The sequence below is a fragment of the Hippoglossus stenolepis genome, chromosome 17 (assembly GCF_022539355.2).
Source record: "Hippoglossus stenolepis isolate QCI-W04-F060 chromosome 17, HSTE1.2, whole genome shotgun sequence".
NCBI classification, from domain to species: Eukaryota; Metazoa; Chordata; class Actinopteri; order Pleuronectiformes; family Pleuronectidae; genus Hippoglossus; species Hippoglossus stenolepis.
Genome location: NC_061499.1, coordinates 501,270 through 523,189, shown reverse-complemented (window position 1 = coordinate 523,189; position 21,920 = coordinate 501,270). Strand labels below are relative to the sequence as shown.

General features: G+C 46.5%; 1 protein-coding gene across 33 annotated transcripts in view; it reads right to left on the bottom strand.

Annotated features, from left to right (window-relative positions):
* The window catches only part of LOC118124678 (microtubule-actin cross-linking factor 1), a 174,444-nt gene that overhangs the window by 27,052 nt on the left and 125,472 nt on the right, over positions 1 to 21,920 (bottom strand). The gene's annotated exons all lie outside the window — the stretch shown is intronic.

Sequence of the window (21,920 nt, the reverse complement as noted above, 5' to 3'; positions counted from 1 at the left end):
GTGTGTGTGTGTCTGTGTGTGTGGGTGTGAGTGAGTGTGTGTGTTCCTGTTCAGTTTGGATGCAGCTGTGTTGTGGCGATGGGCGTCATAGCTGCTAGGAACAGGAAGTCTGGCCAGAACAACAATGACTGCAGCCGTGACCCACTCCACCCTACGCCTGGTCTGTGTGTGTGTGTGTGTGTGTGTGTGTGTGTGTGTCAGAGATAGCGGGGAAGTGAAAAGGAAAAAACAGGGAAAGTACCTGCACCCGTTCATCATCTAAACACACTGGGATGTATATAAACGTGTTATATTTGTGTGTGTTTACATTTCGGTCCCTCCTCCCTCCTCTTCTACTTCTCTCTCTCTCTCTCTCTCTGTGGATTTGCTCGTTCTGCTCTTTCTGTCTCTGAGCAGCTCTGGAAAATGTCCCACATACTTGTCATTCTTCTCTACCTCCGCCAGCTCTCAGCAACACACACACACACACACACACACACACACACACACACACACACACACACACACACACACACACACACACACACACACACACACACACACACACACACACACACACACACACACACACACACACTCGACTGAGCTAACTTGGCTATCACCTCTGTGCTCGTCATCCTCCTCTTCCTCGCATCGTATCATCAACCTATCCTCTCTCTCCTGCTCCTCCTCCCTTTTCACTCCCCTGACCACAGCTGCCTCCTTTTCTCTTCCATCCTCCGCACTGTGCTTCTCCGTCTCTCCTCCATCTGGACCACAAACCCACACTGGCTTTCTCAGCTGGTGGAGACGGACGATAAAGACACGGGGACGACAGGAGATGTCTGCATTGACATGAGTGGGTAAATATCGGTTTACTAAAACAAGCGATTTGAAAACCTCATCTTGGTGATGGAAGATTATAGTGGACACCTTTCACTAGTTTAATTTTGGTTTAATTGATAATACTAATAATTGCTAGTTGCAGCCCTACTTTAAAACCCCTGACAAGTTGGTTTTAAAGTTTTTCAATTAAAGTAGATGTAAAACACTAATTCCACTAATGTGCATCATCAGGACTGTGGGTGTGGTTTGAAGCTACAGACACACGTCAGTCCTGCGAGAAAATCACAAACACAAAATACAGAAATCTACAGAAAAAGTTCATTTCTCATTTAACAGTCCAGAGAATTCACAGCAGTGACATTTAACTCTAACTGAGCAGGAGCCACTAATAAGTGGACGTTTCTTGGCCTTTGAGTCTGAGCAGAGTTCCGTATGTTTGCTGTACGTGAACACATGTTCTATATGGATGCTCTATATTTAACTCTCATCTGTCGAGCTGATAACAGCTGAGTAGAGGGATGGACGTGTCGATGACGTGTGTCCACATCGTCCGTCAGTTTCAGGATCGGCACGGAGGAGGAGACACGCAAACTCCTGACATAACTCGCATTACTACAAAGACTCTACTAGTGGTCATATCAAAAATCATCATCGTTTAAATGTTAGAAGATGAGGAATGTCCCAGGATTTTGTGGCATGAAACAGTCTGAATATTCTGCACCACGGATAAAGTTTTTCTCCTGAGTTGCACTTCACTCCAACCAACAACAACATGACTATCAGCGTCTCCTATTTACTTTCCTTCACCTCCCAAACACCTCCTCTGTCTCACCCCTCTCCCTCTCGCTTCCTTCCTGCCTCGGCCCTCGTCTCTCGCTCTTCCTGGCTTTCAACCCTCGTCCTTCCTCGCTCCCTCCTTTCTCTTTTAAGGCAACGAGGAAAGAGGGGGAGGAAGGAAACGGAATAAATCTGTTTCCAAATTCTAAACCATTTTGCCAGCGACACAGGGACGGAGGGGTTAATGGGTTAATACATCTGATTTGAAGCCGGCGTCCTTGTTGCAAACGTCCAACACACAGAAGCAAATCTCATGCAAATGTGACCTGCATTCAAAACACGCCGGCTTAAACCATATTATCCTCTTTTTCTTTTTTTTAAACGTATATTAATTCTTCCGAACACACACAGCCCCTTTTTCCTTCTTTCATGCAAATACAGCTCTTCCCATTGTGGGACGTTCGCGCTGTTAGTCAACTCCCTGCGAGACGGACAGAGAGAGAGTAACGTAGGATTTACATGATCAGATCTACATGAGAGAGCAACTGTAAGATCTCTGTGGTCTGACGTCGTTGTGGGAGGGTTTCAAATAAAAGTCTACTTTTTACATTTTAAGCGAAGCTATATTCAAATGCGGTGGGAGATAAATGTCTGTCCTGTCTTTCATGCTGGTCTGTGGTCCTCGATGTCTCTGCCTCCTCCACTCCTCCGTCTTTCACAGGTTTAGCCCCGGAGGCGGTTTGTTCAGAACCAGAATTATCACATCAATCAAAAACACAAAATGTACGAGCTGCCGGAGCAACCTGTTTCTCTCTCCGTCGCCTCGTCTGTTCCACGACCGTTTGTTCCTGTTTTTCCATCTGGTATTGAAAAGCATTTGGAACCAAAATGGGAAAATGTTCCAAAAACTTACAGTCACAGTTAATCTCATTTAGATTCTTTAAATGGATCAGGGGTGATTTCGGCTCATTAAAAAAAAGGTATAAATCTGGCAGAGGCAGCGGGTCTCGAGTTATAACACAGGGTATGAGACATCTGAAATATCAAACATACGCAGTGTAGCAGCAGAAGACCTCTAATTACTGCATGTGACATGTGTTAATACTTCTATTGACCTAATTTGAGAACATTTGAGACAGTATTTAAGACTCGTTTAACCATGAAAGCGACTTAAAACCAACAAAAGCTCCTGGTTTACGAGGGAAAAATACAATTTCAGATACGTCTGTCTCCCAGTCTGTATATAAACTGCCACTGGTCAGTCTGCACAGTATGTTCCCCTCTCCCCAGTTCATCAAACAGCATGCAAAGCTCGTCCATCTGTCTGTCTGCCTGTTTGTTGTTTGCGCACGCACACACGCACACACACACAGACAGACACACACACATTGCTTTAAAATGAGCTCCATATTAATCCAAAGACCTTCTGCTTGTGTCCGCCTGCCAGCGGAGTTCTCTTATCGCTGTACTAAAGCCCCATGTAGCGTTAAAAGGTGCTCCCCCGTGAAAACAATGGCCTCCTCCTCCCAACCTCCCTGTCGCCCGTCACAACTCTTTTTGTGTCTGCTTCTTTGTCTTTGTCACTATCTGTCCTCACCATTTTTCTCTTCCATCATCATTCCTTTTCAATGAATTCCAATCAGCAAGTTAACATGAGCGATTGTTTTTGCATTCAATCAGAATGAGCCTCGGCGACAAAGAAACCCCGTAGATGTGATTTTGGAGAATTAGCCCCATTGGAGGAGAGAGAAATAAAAGAAAGGAGGCACGTGTGAGAGTCAAGAGAGGCAAACATGTCGGAGAGGTGAGACAGAAACAAAGCAGAGACAGACAAGGCAACAGCTCCGGTGTTAGCCCTGGCACATTCTTATCTCATATCTAAGTTTATATTCCCCAGACAACTTCACACACTGTTTGTGTAGCCGTGTTGGCAGAGGCAGCTCCGCTCACTGAGAGCCACAGTATTTACCTCTCACCTCCTTATCACAGCAACAAAACCGTCCAAGCATGGAGGGGGAGGAGGGGGTGGAGGAGGAGGGGGAGGAATTAAGGGGGAGGAGGGGGAGAGTCGGTTGAGCGAGGGGACGGCTGCATGAAGTTCGTCTCAACTTTGTCACCTTGTGAACAATAACTGGGCAAATTTCCAAATCATCATCCATTATTCATCACTGACGATGTAAAGGATTCAGAGTTACATGGTGTGACCGACTTTTAGAACCAGGAATCATTAGATAGAAAACATTCATCTGCTCAGAGGAAACACATCTTTTTAACAATCTGCTCTCTATTCGTGCAAAGTGAACAGTTTGTGTCGTCGGTTCAAAAGTTTGTTCTCCTGAGTTTGAACCAAAAACAACAAGTCTCCTGGAGAATATAAAGTACACAGAGTAAATTGTACTTGCACACAGGCCTGATAGATAGCAGACATAGTTTTATACTGTTCCTTTTGTTATTGACTGTAATTCTCCTCTGCTCGATCTGAGGCTGAGTGATCACGACATCTGATTAAATTAAACTGAAGCCAGGGAGGCTGTGACTGAAGAGAGAACAAACAGACGTGGAGCGATAACACACACAGACGCAAAAACAGACACACACACACACACAGACACATATAGAATTCATATTATCATAAAAAGGAAATGAGTTGTGTCAGCTCAGGCAACTTCTTCCTGATGGAAACTATAATAAAATCCATAAAACAGAAACCACAGTGCACGACGTCATCATGGGATTGGACCCATGTGTAGAAACTCAGATTGTGTCTGCTTGTGTTAAAACCATGTTTTTATCTTCTTCGCCTGAATCTCTACTGACAGGTTTGGAATGTGGGCACTTTGAGAGCCACTGATCCACAGACGATCTGGTTTTGTTTTTAGCCACGACGACATCCTGTGTTTATTTAAAAAAGAGGAACTGACAACTAATATAATAACGTTATGCTGCAGGAATCAGCTTAAAACGGAGCCTGCGTGCGAGAAGAAATGTTGAAATCCGGGCCAGACACTGAGTCACAGCAGCTCCTGGGAAGCACGGCTGTCGAACCCACTGTCCCACTGAGATACAGGTGCACACAGACACACGTCGACATGCAGCCCACACACTCAAATGCAAACAGAGGTCGAGGGAACGATACTGAATCCACACGGAGAAGAGCCACAGTCACATCGACAGTGACATTCTCAGAGACCGAGTCAGATCTCCTGCTCCACTGACTTCAGCCCGTGTTGCTCTGGATGTATGCATACCGCTGGGGCGTGTCCAGCACCCATGACTTCGTGAGGAAACACAGCATTCTGTGCCTCGTAAACAAAAACACAGCGTGCCCCTGAGATAGACGCCGTTAACTCCGCACTTGAGATCCACATTGTGAAGAGGCCTGCAGGCACCGGCTCTTTAAGCTTCACACAAACAAACACGTGATCCTTCTCAGATATGTGCATGCACTTCAGATTAGCACTGACCCCCGCCCAAACCGCACACACACACACACACACACAAACAAACCGAGCGACCCTGAGGGAAGTTTCCCACAAGCCGCAAAGCCCCCTCTGTGCATCATATTGCAATCATTTAAAGCCCCACTACTGAAACACAGCTAGCTAATTATGGCGTCTACATAACTCCCCCGCCCGTACCACCCCGCATACATTTTCCATGCTATGTCTGCATGAGTTGCACGAATCGCTCGGCTCCCCGGCCCCAATTCTTTTTCCACGCTACGTCGTGACTTGGCCACATCGAATCCTTTCATTTTTCGAAAAAATAATTTCTGCTGAGCGTTTACTCTTCACCTCGCAAATCTTCTTTCATTAGACAAAGTAGATCAATAAACCAAGGTGTCTGAAGGTCAATTCAATTCCTTGGCACTGAAATCCATGTAATATCTAGATAAGTGCATCTACAGAATAAAGCTAAGTAAGCACCTCGCAGATACAAGAGATTTAGTCTTTTCCCATGTTACAGTATGACTGCACATACAACAGCTCCACGGTCTAAACTAGAGACATCAGCTCATAGAATCAAGACAAATCAACACACCTATGCAACTGTAAGTTTTGAAAAGAGCGCATACCTCTGCCTGTACGTCAGCGTCACAAAATGGTAAAATATCTGTTGATTCATCCTCTGCTTCAGAGCTTCGTCCTGATTCTAACAGGGGGTCTGTGTGCCAAGCTGTGGCCCCTGTCTGAGGCTCCTCTTCTTGGGGTATGTAGGCCGGCCCCTGGCTTGTCTCTGGCAGTGTAAATAGACTCTGTAGCAGGCCTGGTTCGAGCTGGTCCCAGGCCTGGTCCCTGGACATGAGCTGAGGAAAGTCCAGAGTGGAGCCGTCCGACTCCCAGTCACTGTCCCCTGTCATGGAGCCGAGGACAAACTCGACCCCATCCATCCCAGACTGGGTCCCTTCAGAGTACGAGTCCAAGTCCAGCTCCTGAGTGTCCTCACAGGCTGAGCCCACATCTGAGGGCCCAGGTTGGGGCCGTTCAGGTGCTGCCATGTAAACAAAGCTGTCAGGGGAAAGGAAGGCTCCTTCCTCCTCCTCTGGGTCTGGGCAGCAGGGAGGTTTGGGGACAGGACTTGGGGGAATGGAGTCCACAAGTGGAGAGGGGGGGCAGTCATTGGGGTACTGGGGAGGTGCAGACACAGCGAGGTAAACAAAACTATCTGATATCACAAAGGCCTCTGAGTCTTTACTGTCCAGACCTGCACCACAAGAGTCTGCTTTAGAGGGAGACTGAGGTAAAGAGCACGGGGGTGCACAGTCTGTATCTTGAGGGAATAGTGGAGGAGCACAGTCTGATTTTGGGGAGCTAGTTCTCAGTTCTGTTGACAGATGTGAGTCTTTTTCAGGTATGTCCAGTTCTGAGACTACATTTGTCGGGACAGCAATGTTCTGAGTCTCAGATGAAAAGGACGTCCCTTCTGTGTCACAAGTTGTTGCCATGGCAGGTTCACTAATCTCGGAGGGGACAGGGTCGTCTTGACAGGAAGTTTGAATGTCAACATCCTTTGTACATTCATTGTCGGTTTCTTTTTCAACCGTGTGCAGAGGCTCATGGGATTGATCCATGAGAACTCCCTCGCTGCCATCCAAACTTGGCTCAGATTGGTCGTACACATCCCACTCTGTTCCTAACTCCTCTTCCTCTTTAGTTTCTCCTTCATCCTGCTCGGTTTCCTCCTCCACTTGTTCCAGCTCCTCAGTGTAAGGGTTCAGAGGGCAGCGAGATGGAGAGGCGGCTCTTTCTCCACAATCTTCCACATCCCGCTCTGACGATGCCCCACTATCTGGGTCTGTTTCAGTCTGGGCAGGTTTCCCGTGTTCACAGTCTGTCTGAGTGATGTCACTGATACCAGTTCTGTCCGGTTGGGACATGTGGACACCGCTGGAGTCTGACTCCACTTGTTGGCCAAGAGCTGAGTCTGTTGGGTAACTCATTTCTTCTTCCTCAACCTCTGCCTTATCCTCAGTAAAGTCAACATCACAGTCTTCATCAATTAAACCATGTTCCTTTTCACAGTCCTGAGCTCGCATCAAGTCAAAGTTCCCGATATCCTCTAAGTGCTCGAAGTGAATTAAGTCTGTGTCCTTTGTATCATCCTGAAAATCAGAGGCGAAGCCATCAGGCTCTTGAGAGTTAACTGCATCTAGAGGAAGAGTTCCTTCAAAATCTACCCAGACAGTCTCTCCTTCCTCCTCTTTCTCCTCTTCCTCTAAACAAGGAAGTGTGTAAGGATCAAGAGGTTCAGGGTCTACACTCATCTCCACCCCCTCCTCTCCTTCATCCTCCAGACATTGCCTCTCCAGCTCTAGGAAGAGGTCATCTGATTCTGCCGCCGAGCTGGGGCAAGGTGAGGCACTGGGGGCCCCAGGGCCTCCAAACCCTGTAGGGGGAGTCAATAAAGGCCAATGTCCAGAAGAGCCTGTTAAATCCCATCCCTCTGATTCCAGTATCTCCTTATCCCAAGACTGGTCAATAATCTCCCTGTTCTCTAATTTGAGAACCGCCTCCCACTCCCTTTCCTCTCTCTGAACTCTCTCCTCTTCTTTTTGCTTTTCGTTTTTCCATGCCTCCTCCCTCTCGATTATTTCGCTGCACTCTTCCTGTTCTTCATCCTCGAGATCCTCAAGTATCTTGCGCTCATCCTCCTCAAATTTGAGCTCAGAGGCTGTTCGTTTTCTGAGCTCACTGCCCGGGGCACCCCAGCCCAGCAGCCCCTCATCACCTCCCTCCTGACTAATACAGGGGGAGAGAGGCAGACCTCCATACACTAACCCCTCCTCCTCCTTTAGGAATGGAGACGGGGGATCTAGAAGATAAAGGGATTCTTCATCTGTGTTGCTCTCCTCACTTAATAGAGGAGGCAAAGGGGGGAGCACTGGGAAGTTGTGTCTCAGCCCCACATGGGCTCTTTTCCCTGTTGATATACTGCGGGGCCAGGTACGGGCCTTGGTGGGCGGGCAGAACACTGGTTTTGGTGGGATGAGAGGGGCACTGTCCCCCAGGTCCTGGTCCAAAAGAGGCGAGTCCCTCTCTGAATCTGAGGTCTTAACTAACTCAACCGGCTCCTCTGGGATCTGCCTAATGACAGCTTTAGAAGAGCTAGTGGTCCGTCTGTGCTGCTGCCCTCTTCTCTCTACGTGTTTACTAATACTGGGGCTATGCTCTGGTGTGTTTCTAGAAATCTGGGGCGACTGGTTATGGCGTAAGGCAGGTAACTGTTCTTTGGAAGGAGACAACACCACGCGAGTCTGTTTGTGCTGTTTCTGCAGCAAAGGATGAACTTGTTTCTGCCTGCTGAGAGGATGCTGCTGGAGAGGAGGCACGGGACTAACTGTGGGTGTCAAAGCAGGCGAGGAGGAGACAGGAGGAGTGTGGGGAGCAGATGACAGAGGGGAGGGCGTGTAAGGAGGTAAGGATGGAGTGGATGAGGTCGGGGTGGATGGGGGTAGGTGAAAAGGAATGGGCTGCAGAGGAGAAAGAGGAATCCCTGCACCAGACGAACGCTTCTCTGATCCTTCAACAGACGAAAACTCAAGTCTCTCCGCAAACTCTGGATAACTCGGGGGCATAAAGGCTTTCCAAGAGCGCCGGTTTGGATTGTCCTTCTTATCGCCACCTTGATGCCGCCTCTTCACCACTGCAGCCACGCCACCGGAGGCAGACGAGGGCGGAGCAATAGGCAAACCGGAACCCACAATGCCAACTGGTGGCGACATAATCTGAAGATCACCAGTTAGCTTTAAGGCATCAAAGATCACCCTCTCGTCAAGTTTCTTCACTCCTCCAGCATTATCTACATTCCTGGAGACAAACACACCACCGATATCAGCTCCAATGGTGCCATTGCTGGATAGTGTACTTCCCTCTCCTCTCCCCTCCCCCCCAGAACCCAGAGTGCTCCGAGAGGGCTGACACAGTTTGGCCCCTTGGTCAATCTGCTCATTGATCCGCATGGTATCATAGATGGATCTCTGGGGGACGTAGCAATCCTCGATGTATGCCTCATCCTCATCACCTTTCCCGAGGCAGCGAGGGTTCTGCCTCAGGCAGTCCGGACGGCTCAGAGGTTTCCCCATTGTGTCCTTTTCACTTCTCCAGGTCTGCCACAGACACCGGGTTGTGTGTGCGAGTTAAGGTGCAGGTGTGGCAGGGCACTTACAGAAACTAAACAGAAAATAGTAGGGAAAAAAAGGGTCTTTGAGGAAAATGAATTCCTTCACTTTCAAATGTCCTCAGTCCAATAATCCACAGAATCACACAGTCCATTTGGCTGCATAACACAAATCCTTCAGGTTTCACATTATAACAAATATAAATGTCATCGTCCACATTGTCCTTCAGCTGAAGTGGTCTGATGTCCTTGTCTATGTCACTTCAACACTCGTGCATTTCCGTGGTCTTTCCGAGATGCTGCGTGACATCGGTGAGGGAGTGAGAGTGACAGCCCTCCTCCACGGCACCATATTAATCAGCAGCTCTGTTTATCTGAAACGCTGTCAGGAATGAGGGAGAGGTGGAAGGATGGACAGAGCGAGGGAGGGAAAGAAACAGTCATCATCATCTCCCTATCTCCTAGTCAAAGGAGAGGTGAGTACCAGACAGATGACATCCATTTGTCTTGCTGTCAAAAACAAAGAGTCCTGCTCTCTCTTCCATCTTCATATGAAGCCACTCAATCCTTGACCCCCTTTTTCTTTTTACCCTCCCTATGCTCCTGCCCCCTTCCTCTCTGGTCTCCTGTCTGTGGCACAACAGGAAAAGGCAGAGAGGGCTTGGACAACTCCAACAGTCTTGGTGAGAGGCAAGCAGGGAAGTGTAAAAGTCTCCTTTTAAGGTGAGAAAACCCACTCTCTGTTATATAAAAGAAAGGCTGCGTGGGGTGCAATGAACAGAAAAGTGCAATACTCAATGGAATTGTTTCACTTTTATCTTCCTTTGTTACCAAAGATTTTCCTGCATGAAAACATGAATGACAATCCAGTAAATGAAAGACATAAAAGTATAGAAAATGTCCGTCCTTCGGCAGCTATTTGAGGCCAACTTGAGAAAAATATGAAAATAGAAATCCCTTTACCAAGTCGCTGCCACTTTGTGGTGCGGGTTAGAGTTCAAGCAGTTCATAGATTTTCTTTCCCAGCTTCCATCGCACAGAATCAGGGTTTTAAACCTGCAGCACAAAACCCTAATTTCACCTTATCTCCATCGTAACAGTCATCATTAGTGAGAGGAAATCAAACCCATCATCCGTGCAACCGTAAAGAAAATTCTTAAATCCAGAACAAAGGGAAAAGCCGTGAAAGAAATCCCCGTCAATATTTCACATCTTTCCTTTTATCCCGCTTTGCCTTCCCTCTGATCCTCAGCTCATCCACAGCTCCGGGGGAGAGGTGGTACAGTAGACTGAAAGCAGGCAGGACCTCGGAGGGGGTGAGGCTGGAGTGAAAGAGGGCATCTGGGGGTAGATCGGGAAGGGGGGCTCGGGGGCTGTCTCCTGGACCAGCCAGGCGAGCAGGGGCAGAGCAGCGAGTCGTGGGACTGTATCCAGAGGGCAAAGAACCAGACAGCCCTCCCAGCTCCAGTCCAGGCTTTCGCTTCGCAGGCAGCGTCTTCCCCAGCAGACGATCCCAGGACACGCTCCCTTCCCATTCGCTGTCTTCTTTCCCTTGACTCCGTACTGAGAATGAAACAAAGTGCCACGCAATCCCAGTTCCTCTCCTTTTCTCTCTCTCTCTCTCTCTGTGTGGGTCGTGTGAGCTCCGAAGCTTTGCTCTCTCTCACTCACTCTCTCTCTTCCTTTCTTTCTTTCACTCCCAGCCTCTGTTCTCAGGCCACTACACAGCCAAAATGGTTTGCAGCTGCTAAAAAAATCTCTCTCTTTTCCTCTCACTCTCGCTCTGTTGCTGCTCCCCCCTCATCTCCTCTCTCTCACTCACTCACATGTCTCTTCTCTCTCTCTCTCTCTCCGCACTCGCTCTCTCACTACCTCCCTCCCTCCCTCTCTCTCTCTCTCTCTCTTGCTCGCTCTCTCTCTCTGCTCTCTGGCTGTTTGTGTTTGAATTCAGCTCCGTTTGTTCTGTTTCCTGCACTGGTATTAAAACACAGGAAGTGCTCCAATCACGCTGGTTTCCTCTCTCCCCCTCCTCAAAAAAAGAAAAGAAAAAACGACAGAGAGAGAGCGAGAGAGAGAGAGAGAAACGAGAGAGGCGTAGGGGAGTTAAGTGGCGATAGAGGGGGAGGCAGGGTGCTGAGAGGGGGCGTGGAGCCAGAGAGAAAGAGAGTTGTAAAGAGGAGGATTTTTGCTCGTAAAAAGAAATATCATCTGAACCCCGGGATGCAGCTGATTATCTCCTGCTGAGCAACGAGCGACACTCTGCTACTGAAACTGTTTCCAAATAAATGAAGGATGTAAAACACAAAGAGGAATGAATTAAAAAAGCTTCAATGCCCTGTAATGGAATCCAGATGTGGGGTTTCTTCAGTCAAGCAGCTTGTTTGACGGTACAAACACCGACTCCCCAGATTTTCGGTGCAGGTTTTAGTTTGGGACGAGTGATGTGACATGGCCGCATTCACCAGAGCTTTGTAATCCACTCCGGGGGCAAGCTGCCTCCCCTCTGGAGCACAAAAACACAGGCCTCCGAGAGTGAAATGATACAGAGTCAAAGAACAAGAAAGAAAGGAGAGTGGAGGTAGGCAGAGTGGGGGCGGGACCGTCAGCCCACAGGAGAGAAAGAGGCTTATCGGTGATGAGCTGTCTTTTTTTTTTGGGGCCCGAAGCAATAGTCCAGGCTGTGGAAAGACGAGGAGGAGAGGCCGCTCCGGTTTTATTCACTCCAGTATTGTTGTTTCAAGGTTTCCAACAAAAGAAGACTCGGTAGTATCGTAAAAAAAAAAAAAGAGCCTGTTGGTGTAAAATACAAATATGGAAAAGATGTAGACACGCTAAAGTCTGTGATATTCACAGGCTCCACTTGTGCATTCCCGTCTGCGCCTTCACTGAAACCCAATCCGGCTGGGGAGGTGTGTGTGTGAGTCAGAGAGAGAGAGAGAGAGTCAGAGAGAGAGAGAGTCAGAGAGAGAGAGGGGCCGGGAGGAAAAGGGGCTCCGCAACACAAAAAGCAGCAGGGTGGGGTGGGAGGGTTCCTCTGTCTGTTTCTTTAAGATGCCACACAGTCAGTCGGAAAGGGGGATACCGGCAAACATGGCAACCCCGCAGCCCTGCAGCACAGGCAGGGAACTTTAAGCCACTTTGTTTTTCTCCTGTTATCCAGAGTTACAGGCGTCTCCGAGCCAGTTGTGGCGTTCCTCCTCCTCCTCCTCCTCCTCCTCCTCCTCTCTCTTGTTGTTCTCTCTCCTGCCCTCCTCTTTCAGCGAGGCTGTTTGTTTAAAGCCGTTTGCCAGAACTCGGCTCATCTGAACCAAAGTGCGCCTGCTTTCTTTTTTTCGCCTCCAAACACGTTTCCAACACTCGCAGGAGGAGTTCTCTGTTTCTCAACTGTTGCACGGTGCCGCCCGTGGCCTGCATGTCAAATATGTTAAATACTCCACTCTTTCTTTTTAACTGCCCCCCCCTCCCTCCTCCCCTCCACATCACCCACCCCCTCCTCTGTCAGTTGCACTGCAGCTGTCATTGCCGCGTCCAAGGCAAACGTCTTTATAGAAACAAAAGGGGTTTGTCACTGGTTTGCTGCCCACACCCGCACAGGCACATGCAGAGCTCGAAGGAAAACTCTCGCGTGACCCACGGCTCACAGACATTCCACCACAAGGTTTGAATCCAGGCGTTCACAGATGTGCGAACAGGAGATATTGAGAGTCCAAAGTATAACAACATGAAAGAGTAAAGGAGGCATGAGGGACTGATAAACAGATTCAGTCTAATTCATTTACTCATTCAAATGACCCCCCCCCACCCCCCTTCTTCCTCCTCCGCCTCAGTGACTATTGACAGGGCCAGAGTCAATGCCTCCACCCATGACACCCCCATGATCTATTTAAAATTGAATTGGATTAGTCGATTCTTCTGCGTTCCCCTCCTCTGTTGTGATTTTCATTCCTTCCCCAGTCGTCACAGCTGGTTTAAGAGTCACAGAAAGAGAAAGAGGAGGAGGAGGAGGAGGAAGGAGGAGGAGGAGGAGGAGGAGGAAGGAGGAGGAAGGAGGAGTGAAGGGACGACAGGATTAGGAGTTTAAATTTTCCCCTGGGTTCACTCTGTGGTGCCAAACTTGACTGCGTAGCTTTGGAATATGGCGTCAAATAAATGGACACACACACACACACAATGCCGTTGTGTCAAAGTGACAGACTCACACTGTCGTTGTCTGCCTGGAGGCTCGAAACCACTTAGCTGCACTAAGTGATATAAACACAAACACAGGTGGAGCGCACAAAGTGTATCATTGACTTTTCTGGGTCATTTATTTACTCGTGGGGAAACACCTGTCGTCAGGAAAACACTCTTCTCGCTCTCGCTCTGTTCATCCCTCCCTCCCTCCCAAACCCGAAGTAAATCTTTAATCTTTTCTAAACGCCGTCATTTAAATGTCATTTTCTTCCTCGTCGCCTGGTTTTTCAGTCTCTCTCCATCCGACCCACTCTCCCTTCTCCTCGGTGGTAACCTGGCAGCAGGAGAAATGAAGCTGCTGCCTCCTCTCTTCGCTCTCTCTCCTCTCTCTCTGTGTGCTTTCACTCTCCAACCCACCCTCCATCTTTATACTCTCAGGGGTAGTTTTATATTAACTAGCAGAGCATTTCACCTGCCCGCCAGTGTGTGTGTGTGTGTCGGGTGTGTGTGTGTGTGTGAGAGAGAGAGAGAGGAGAGAGAGAGAAAGAGAAAAGCTTTTATTGTTCTCAACCTTGCTCAGGCAGAGAGACGCGCACAAAGAGACCTGGACCCAGCGCACAAATAACGATTGTCACACAAAGACAGTTATGCACGCGGACACACACACAGACACACCTCTAAGCAAATAAGCCACACCTCCTCACTCAATAACTTCAATAAACACACCTGTCAATCACCTATGCACACCACTGCCTGTCATAATGGTAGTTTCAGAGTTTGCAGATTTGCTGTGTGTGTGTGTGTCTCTGTTGTGTTTGTGTGTGTTTATGCAGCAACTTGCGTGTCGTTCAATTTAACGGTAAATTAGTCTGTGTGTGTGTGCGTGCTGACACACACACTATCGTACATTCTTTCAGGCAAATAAAATATTTCTCCAGTCTGGCTTCCAGCGTGTGTGCAGCGATGTGTGTGTGTGTGTGTGTGGGGGTGTGTGTGTGTGTGTGTGTGTGTGTGTTTTCATTCAGGTGGCAGCCAGCGATCCATGCTACAGTTTAATGTCCACGTGCGATTACTGCAGGAAGAACTTTCCACATTATAAACACTCAGAGGTCAGTTCTCTGTGGTGGGTTAGAACATTTGGGGAGTTAAGTGTGGTTAAAATAGACTCTCTCTCTCTCTCTCTCTCTCTCTCTCTCTCTCTCTCAGTGACCTCATCTTACTCTCGCTCCCACACACAAAACAACACCTGTGAGGCTGCCTGCTGGGAGGTCAGCGCTGGAGGTCATCTCTCTCTCTCTCTCTCTCTCTCTCTCTCTCTCTCTCTCTCTCTCTCTCTCTCTCTCTCTCTCTCTCTCTCTCCTCTCTCCTTTTCTTGGAGCCTCCTCCACCTCCCACACACACCTGAATCTCCCCCTCACAGCCACCTGACACCACCACACTGCAGCATCTACAGCCTCGGGTTTGTTCCTCTGTTCTCAGTGGGTGCAAATGTGCAAAAACTATGACATATGCAATCAGTTAAACACCAACCATTACACATATTATGGTCAACTTAAACTAGAATGACACTCATGAGAGCAAATACCTCAGTTCTCTAAATATTCCACGAACTATTCCCTGGGACAATGGTGAAAATCTGAAAAAACAACGATGTTAAAGAAAGTGACGAAAAAGAAACCTGCTCCCTGATCTGGATTCACACCAACATGTTATGAGTTCTTCCCCGACACACACTCTACCCTCCCACCAAGTTTTGGGTTAATCTGTCCAGTAGTTTTTATGTAATCTTGATAATTATCCGACAAATAAAAGGAAAACCTAACCCTCTTTAGTGGAAGTAAAGAGAATTCATTTAAAAAACTTTACTACAGGTGTTTTAAATTATGTATTTAACTTTCTGTTCTGAGCCATGACACTAATTTGATGTTTTCTGAGATGTATCAGTTCTAAAAGTAATTGAATGTCGCGAAGTGATTTAATAATAATAATCTTATCATCATTCCTTGGTTTGACCCACGTTAGTTATTATACAAGAGAGCAACGATATGAATTTCTTATATCACAGATTCCTGTCCGAGCAGCAGTGTTGTGGATTCCACTGAGAGAAAGAGTGATAAAGCCAGAGAGTGAGCAGGCCGAGCCACGGCATGCCTTTCTAATTCACAGCAGCTGAAGCAACACAGGACCTGAGAGTGGAAAGGCTGACACACACACACACACACACACACACACACACACGCTCATACACTAACACACCATCGCAGACATATATAGATCATACAAGCCCAAGACAACAATAATTCACTTTCTCAATCACTCACAGATGCATCCAGGGGTTAACGATGCTACAACTGTGTGTGTTTTTACATTAATATAGTGGAATGTGTGTGTGTGTGTGTGTGTGTGTGTGTGTGTGCAGGTTAGAGTAAAGTTCAACCGGACGAATCAGATTATACGATTACAGAAATGATGTTAACATGATCCAATCAGCCCCTCAGATAGCGACGGACAGAAATAAGAGTCACACACACACACACAGACACACACACACACACACACACACAGACACACACACACACACAAACGGACACGCAGACAGAAAGAAGTCCAGGACAGTCCAGAGGGCCAGTAAACAGCACCGGCGTCCAGGTGACGTAGGACTCGGATTAGCCGGGGAGTCACGGCGGGGTTACTGGGTTCTGACACACTGAACTCTCCGCGCTGCGCCGCACCGTAAAGGTTTCGGAGTCGGAGCCGTTAGAATCCGTCCTGCTGGAACTCATTAGGAGCCGTCAGACTTTAAGGGATAGAAACTTGGATTTCTCCTGCTCCGGCCGTGTTTATTCTTTGTCAGCTTCTTTCACGCTTTGAATTTCACACGTTTTTTTGCAGCCGTCAGTTTGTTTGAACGTGTGCTTTTGATTATTTTGACATTTTTCATTATTATTAGAAGCTGGACCATCATCATGGATAAAAGCATTTTACTTTCCCGGATGTTATAAAACTTTTTCACGGTCGAAACTGAGGTTTGAAGTTGTCATATTTCCCATTAAATAGAGAAAACTACCAGGAGCTTATGTTACTGTAAAATTAACTCATTATCCAAAGTCAATACAGAGAAACCTGCTTCATTTACACAGAAACACAGCTTTTATCGATCATATCTGTTTAATACAAGGTCATATTGCACTGTGTGTTGTATTGGATTTGACCCGCAGGCTGTTATTTGTCAACTTCAGGCCGATGTTCACTGTGATAAATGGAGAGGGAGTTGGATTAGAGCAGAACCACAGTTGGAATACTGGTGAACTTCAAATAAAAAAAAACGTGTAACAGACTTCTTTCACCTTATAAAGTCTGAACGTTGAGTTTTTTGCAGGAAATCTTAGACCCTGGTGATTTATGATTTCCAGACCTGAACAGAAACGTGGCTGTGGACCTCTCTGACTCCTCACATTAAAATATGGGCTCTTGAGAACACGGGCAATAAATTGCACTGGTTTTATTCAACACATGGGAAAAATGTAATTTTACAAGGAACACACGGGCGTTTTTTTGGAAAAGCCACAGGGTCAAAAATCTCTACATCGGACTGACTGACTGCTAATTATTCAAATCCACAATTCAGATGTGTAAGCAGCTTTATAGGTGAACATCAGGACATATCGCAGCTTCACAGCATGAGGCCCAGAGACCCTGCCCCAGTTTGGCTCCACTTCTCCACCCATCATTAAATAGTTGCTGACACAGTCGGTGTGGGGAAGGACAGTGAGTCACAGATACTCTGAGGAGAGAAGGCTTCAGGAGGATGAGAGGAAGAGGAGGAGGAGGAGGAGGAGGAGGAGGAGGAGGAGAGTCCGTGGAGAGATAGAATAAGAGAGGGGGAGAAGGAGGTGGGGGAGAAAGTGTGAAGACAGGGGGAGGCTGGCATTCATGATTTAGGACAGAAATATGTACACAAAGACACACACACACACGCACGCCTCCTGTTCTGCTGTCACCCAGACTAACCAGCCCTTCCCTGGAATGTCCATCTGCAGCTACAGGTTTAGAGTCTTGTAATGCCCCCGTGTGTGTGTGTGTGTGTGTGTGTGTGTGTGTGTGTGTGTGTGTTTTTTCTCATCCCACCCAGCGACTATGTCAGCTGCTTAGGGACAGAGGGAGTCAGGAACATGCAGAGGGATGTTGATGCCACACCCTAATGTGCGTGTGTGTATTTGTGTGTGTGTGTGTGTGTGTGAGGGTGGGGTGAGGAGACAGCTGAGATTCCGGTTGCACCCCGAAAAAGACAGGAATTAGAAGCATCCTCTGATGCAGAGTGCCTCGCACACACACACACACACACACACAGACACACACACACACACACACACACAGACACACACCTCTCATCAGCCCACAGAGCAAACCTAAATACAAACACAGATTCCACAGTAGCACATACCTGCAGACAGGATGCCCATGTATAAACATGAACAGGATAGATAGCAAAACTCTGACTGGAGAAAACAGACAGACAGACAGACAGACAGACAGACAGACAGACAGACAGACAGACAGACAGACAGACAGACAGACAGACAGACAGACAGACACAGACAGACAGGCAGACAGACAGACAGGCAGACAGAGACAGACAGACAGACAGACAGACAGACAGACAGACAGACAGACAGACAGACAGACAGACAGACAGACAGACAGGCAGACAGACAGACAGAGAGACAGACAGACAGACAGACAGACAGAGAGACAGACAGAGAGACAGACAGACAGACGTCACGTTGGATTATCTACACTGAACCTGTGATCAGGTAAAACACTGGGCCTGTGTCTGTTGGGCTCGGTCAGTTTTCTTTCGGGGTCGGACTGGTTTGGACAGAAGATTATACAAACTGATCTGAGAGCAGTCCCTCATTCACATATTCACTAGTGACCTCAAAACTGAGAGTTCACATGTCACATGTCTTTTCGTTGACGGGGTTCCATCACGTTACTCAGGAACAAGTTTCTATCTAATAAAGAGCGAAGTTCTCAAATCTTCTGTGTAAAGTGCTTTGAGAACATGTAAGCAAATAACATTTAACTGAATTGAAAGAGATTTTCTGGTGCAGTTCATATTTAAACGGTGCATGAAGAAGGTAAAAAACTGATTTTATCAACACAAGTTTCTCTTCTTATCTTCTTTTCCTATGATTTTTGTCATTTGTTTTAACACAAGCTAAAACATGTTGGTTTCACAATAAAGTGTTTTTTTGTCTTTGAGGTTTCACAAGATTTACTTTAAGCTGCATTATGAACGATATAAAAGATCGAAAGAGATGAGGAGGAGGAGGAACTGGGTTTTCTCTCCTGACCCAGTGATCCAGTGTGAGATCACTGTTGGGAAGTTTAAACAATAATCCCACTACGTCACCTCCCACTCCCAGGACCCCTCTTCCACCCATATTCACAAAACACACACACACACACACACAAAGACACACACACCCACACACACACACACCCTCGTCTTTCTAAGCGTTGGTATGACATCATCCCTCTGGATTGGAAATGGGGTCTGGTGGGGGAGGGGCGAGGGGGAGGCCGGGTCTCTTTTGGAGCCAGACAGACATGTTTAGGTTTGAAATGAGCCGAGTTGGATCAGTTACAGTGAAAGCGAGGGAGGAGGAGAGAGAGGGAGGAGGAGAGAGAGGGAGGAGGAGAGAGAGGGAGGAGGAGACAAAGCAGGAGGAGAGAAGAGGAGGAGGCTTCAAAGGGAGGATGAAAGAAATTCACCTCTATAAGAACATGATATATACTTAACATAATCACCTCCTTATCTGACCGCCTGCCTCTGTGCAGCCTCATGATCAAAATGCACATCGACTCCTTTTCTCTCTGTTTCCACATTAGCCTCTCCTGCTGTCCTCCCCTCGCTGCCCTCCTATAAATACCCCTCTGCCCCCAGATAGAGTGACAGACCACTTCTCTCTGCCCCCCCCCCGCAGACAGGAGCTATTATACATTCTGCCCCCGCTGGTACAGCTTCAATGGAGGAACGTCTCCTTCTGATCGATTCCTGCTCCTCTGATCTTATGGATTTTTAAAAGAGGGCATCGGCAGAGAGACAAAACAAATATAATACACAACGCAAACTAGAAATCTTACTAAATATATAAAGTAAAAAACGTATTCATTCAATGGGCGGTTACCTTGATACATGTCATTTTATAGATTGTTTTTGTTTTATAATTTTACTTAGTAAGTCTGTATTAGTACATCTGAGCCAAATGTTTAAAATAAATCCTTAATCAGACAATATGGAAACTTGTATTCTACAAAATAAACAATGCAGAGACGACATTTATATTTTAAATTTAAAAAAGGGTTATTGTCTCATTTCAAGTTCTATATATTTGATTGTTTTTCTTTCTAGGTTTTATGTGTAATTACTTATAACAAAGTTCATGACTATACTTTTAAACTATCAAGACTCAATTACACTTTGTCATAAGGGTTTGATAACGACATTTTAAATTAGGCAACGTATCATTATCAGAAATGTTTAACTTCCTGATATTGGCATCGGTATATAAATATATATTTACATTATTAAATATATGATTTAAACTAAAAATTGTTCATTAGATAAATATTGTACAGCAGATCAATCTCTTTTTAATCAATACTTTCTTTTTCGGCTATTTCCTGTATAAGAAGTGCTCAGTATTCAGTTCCTCTGGTTGGATATTGAAATGTCTCCATGTTGGATACGATTGCACGAGGAGAAAATAATGAACTTCCCTTTAGAATCGTGTAAAACTGCTGACGTGAGTATTTCTTCAGTCATTCGTCATGTCAGTGCACCTGTAGACGTGATCCGTGACATGATTCATGTAACTGTGCACCAGGAGAAACACATGTCACAGCCTCCCACTCTTTGTCTGAGCTGGATCTGTTTCATGTGTCGCCTGTTCGCGCTTCACAGGCTCCCTCTGAATCCCTCTTTCCTCTCATCCTTCTCTCTGCGCCTCTTTATCTCCTCCCTCTGTTCTCTGCCTCACAAGAAACTGCACTCGCTCTCATTAAGAGACCTGCGAGGGGGGGGGAGGATGGAAAGATAAAAAGAGAGAGAGAGAAAGACCCAGAAACAGACGGAGGGGGGGTTGAGGAAGAAAGGAGCAGGTAAAGAGGTTAGTAGCACAAGAGAGCGATGTGAGGGCAGCGAGGAGGCTTCAGGAAATATCCAAATAATGAAATGAAGAGATGAAAAGAAGAAGAAGAGAGAGTGAGAATGAAAGAGCAGGAACGAGCCCAAAGAGAATCAGAAGTAAAAAATAAATTAAAGAAAGTTCCTTGATCCACCCACAGATCTGAACAGCAGTGGAGCCGATCGCTCTCTGGGGGGATGAGCACGAACACGACTCAGTTTTTCAAACGCGTGAATGTGATTAGCTCTCACACGAATCATCGATGGTTTTACACACAGCAGAACGATCTGGGAGCATCGACAGAGAAGTGCTAAGTGTGCCGGTGGGGTGAGGAATCCGTGCATACCTCACACGGTTCTGAAAGTGGACAGGATGTGACATCATGGTAGGAAAATGTGCTCTTTAATGATAGTGGTCAGACTGAAAGAAAGGTCTGTGCTCACGAAACGAGCAGCGGATCAACGCAGTGAAACACAAAGGACGTTCCAGCAGAGAACATTCCTGAGGTCAGCTCCGCTCCGAGACAATTCAGGACAGTAAAAATCTATTTCTCTTAAAACACAGGAACACGTTCTGTCTGAGCAAGGACACAACATGCATTTAATAACCAAACATTATGTTTTCAAGAACAAGAAGTTAGAGAAACTTGGCAGGATTTATTTTTCTCCTCCTCCCTTTGTTCAGAATTCATCCAAGAAACAGATTTACTGATTTACATTTTCTGTTTTATATCTGTGTACGATTAGAATCTTTGGGTTGTGTAACGTTGTGAGGAAGTGATATCGAGTTCAGGTAAATACAAAATCAATCAAAAACGGTCAGAGATGCATTAATCAATATTTAAATAATCATTAGTTGCAGCATTAGTGGAAAATCATATATTTCTACTCAACATGTACTAAATATTTTAGTCTAGAAGCAAAAGTTGAAATTGAAATGAATTTCTCAATAAGTGAAAATGTGAAGAAAAATGCAGAAGAAGAATCATAATTATCCTTTTGGAAAGAAACGGCATAAAAAAACAACAACTGTGTGATTGAGCAGCGTGTCAGAGATTTGAAAGAAATGTGTGACTCCACTAATCACCATGTCTGATGGACACACACACACACACACACACACACACACACACACACACACACACACACTCACACACACACAAACACACACACACACACACTCTCTGACCTCATGGTCTCTAGAGGAATGAGCGAAAGGAAGCGATGGACACAGATCTGCTCAGAGCCTCTATAAATATTGAATGTCACTATTCATCTCTCACACACACACGTACACACACGTACACGTACACAAAAACACACACACGTAAACTTG